A 3032-nucleotide genomic window follows, 5' to 3' on the forward strand; every position below is an offset into this window, starting at 1 on the left:
AATCCTCACTTTTTCCTTGGATGCTGCCTGACCTGCTGCGCTTTTCCAGCAACACATTTTCAGCTCAAACCAAATCCGTCAAGGTAGCCTTGAGGAGTTCATTAAGTGTATTCATGATAGTTTTCTTGAACAGTACGAAATGGAACTGACAAGGCAGCAAGCTATCCAAGACCTGGCCCTGAACAATGAGACAGGAATAATCAATGACTTCAGAATTAGGGATCCCCTGGGAAGAAGCGATCACCGTATGGTTGAATTAGAATACATATGGAGAGTGTGAAGATAAAATCTAATAACTGGGTCCTGTGCTTGAACACTGGGAACTACAATAGAATGAGAGAGAATCTGGATAAAATAGACTGGAAACAAAAAATTTATGGTGGGAAGTTGATGATCAGTGGGAGATTTTCAAAGACATTTTACAAAAGTCTATTCCAGTGAAAAGGAAGAACTGTATGAAAAGGCATACTCGGCAATGGGTATCTGAGGAAAGTGATCAAATTAAACCATAAGACCATAAGACATAGGAGTGGAAGTAAGGCCATTCGGCCCATCGAGTCCACTCCGCCATTTAATCATGGCTGATGGGCATTTCAACTCCACTTACCCGCATTCTCCCCGTCGCCCTTAATTCCTTGTGACATCAAGAATTTATCAATCTCTGCCTTGAAGACATTTAGTGTCCCAGCCTCCACTGCACTCCGTGGCAATTAATTCCACAGGCCCACCACTCTCTGGCTGAAGAAATGTTTCTGCATTTCTGTTCTGAATTGATCCATTCTAATTCCAAGGCTGTGCCCACTGGTCCTAGTCTCCTCGCCTAACGGAAACAATTTCCTAGAGTCCACCCTTTCCAAGCCATGTATTATCTTGTAAGTTTCTATTAGATCTCCTCTTAACCTTCTAAACGCCAATGAATACAATCCCAGGATCCTCAGCAATTCCTCATATGTTAGACCTACTATTCCAGAGATCATCCGTGGGAATATCCGCTGGACACGCTCCAGTGCCAGCATGGGGACCAAAACTGGACACAGTATTCCAAATGGGCCTAATCAGAGCTTTTTAAAGTCTCAGTAGCACATCGCTGCTTTTATATTCCAAACTTCTTGAGATAAATGACAACATCGCATTTGCTTTCTTAATCACGGTTTCAACCTGCATGTTTACCTTTAGAGAATCCTCGACTAGCACTCCTAGATCCCTTTGTATTTTGGTTTTATTAATTTTCTCACCGTTGAGAAAGTAGTCCATGCTTGTATTCTTTTTTCCAAAGTGCAAGACCTCGCGTTTGCACACATTGAGTTCCATCAGCCATTTCCCGGACCCCTCTCCCAAACTGTCTAGATCCTTCTGCAGCCATTCCTCAGTACTACCTGCCTGTCCACCTAACTTCGTATCATCAGCAAACTTCGTTAGAATGCCCCCAGTCCCTTCATCAAGATCATTCATATATAATGTGACTATGCAGGTAACCATGCCTGGGATCCAATCAACAACAAGTCCAGCAGTAACTTTAGTGCAATTGCTGAATGGGCAGACTGTTTAACTCCAAGGAGTTATCCAAGCAGCTCAGTCCTCAGTCATACAGTCCCCTCAATTTCAGACTGTTCAGATTTCTACTATACTTGAAAATGAGGACTCCTAGGAATCTGTGGATAGCATGACTGACTCTCAGAAATGTAGAGAAATTCTACCGAGACGGCCTTCATACAGGAAAATCCTGAATGAACTTTCTTCTGAACCCCCAGTGTGCCAAGAAATCAATGAGGAGAAATCAGAAGAAGAATCTGTCTCAACCATTACTACAATGACAATGCAGACACCCATCTATCAGACGAGCAGCGGACAATACATTGCTATTACACAGGGGGGAGCAATTCAGTTGGCCAACAATGGTACGGATGGAGTGCAAGGACTCCAGACACTAACAATCACCAACGCAGCTACAGCCAAGGTTGGAGCAGCCATTATACAGTATGCACAGAACCCTGATGGACAGCAAATCTTTGTGCCGGGCAGAATTTTGATAGAAATTGTCCCATTGTACAGACACAGCATGGGTTCATGAAGGGCAGGTCATGCTTGACCAATCTTTTGGAATTCTATGAAGACATTTCAAGCAAGATGAACAACGAGGAGCCAGTGGATGTGGTGTAGCTGGATTTAAAACAAAAACATCATCAAGGTGCTGTGCAAGAGGCTGTTGCATAATATAAGGGTGCATGGTGTAAGGGGTAGAAGATTGGTTGACTAATAGAAAGCAAAGTGTGGGGATAAATAAGTGCTATTCTGGCTGGCAATCATTGACAAGTAGTGTGCCTCAGGGATCGGTGTTGGGACTGCAATTATTTACAATTGATACAGATGATTTGGAGTTGGAACCAAATGTAGGGTGTCAAAGTTTGCATGTGACACTAAGATAATTAGCGGAACAAAGTGAGTGGAGGACTGTGAAAGTTTCCAGTGGAACATAGATACATTGAGTGAGTGGGTAATGGTCTGTCAAATGAAATAGAATGTTTGTAAATATAAAGTTTATACTCTTTGGTTGTAGTAACATTTTAAAAAAATACTTGAATGTTATAAAGTTGCATCATTTGCTCTTCAGAGGGACCTGAGCATCCTTCTGCATGAAGGTTGGTCACCAGGTACAACAATCAATTCAGAAAACAAATGGAATTTTGTCCTTCATTCCTGAAGGGATTGTGTTTAAAAGCAGAGGTTATTTTCCAGCTGTATTTGGATGCTGGTGAGACCACACCTGGAGTACTCCATGTAGTTTTTATCTCCTTCGTTGAGAAAGGATGTACTGGTACGAAAGGGGGGTGCCGAGGATATTAACTAGGTTGACTTCGGAGTTGAGGGGGTTGGCTTAAGAGAGACTGATTAGATTGGGATTATAATCATTGGAATTCAGAAGAATGGAAACATATAAAATAATGAATGGAATGGATAAAATAGAAGTAGAGAGATGTTTCCATTAGGTGAAGCTAGGACAAGAGGGCATCACCGCAAGACTAGAGGCAGCA

The 3032-nt window shown here is 42.3% G+C and overlaps 1 pseudogene; it reads left to right on the forward strand.

Moving 5' to 3' along the window:
- Positions 1-1420: 1420 nt before the first annotated feature.
- Positions 1421-2071, forward strand: LOC122546797 (cyclic AMP-responsive element-binding protein 1 pseudogene; annotated as a pseudogene).
- Positions 2072-3032: the final 961 nt, after the last annotated feature.

This window comes from Chiloscyllium plagiosum, unplaced genomic scaffold (assembly GCF_037043375.1).
Source record: "Chiloscyllium plagiosum isolate Xiang-an unplaced genomic scaffold, Cpla_swu_hap1 HiC_scaffold_51, whole genome shotgun sequence".
Lineage (NCBI taxonomy): Eukaryota > Metazoa > Chordata > Chondrichthyes > Orectolobiformes > Hemiscylliidae > Chiloscyllium > Chiloscyllium plagiosum.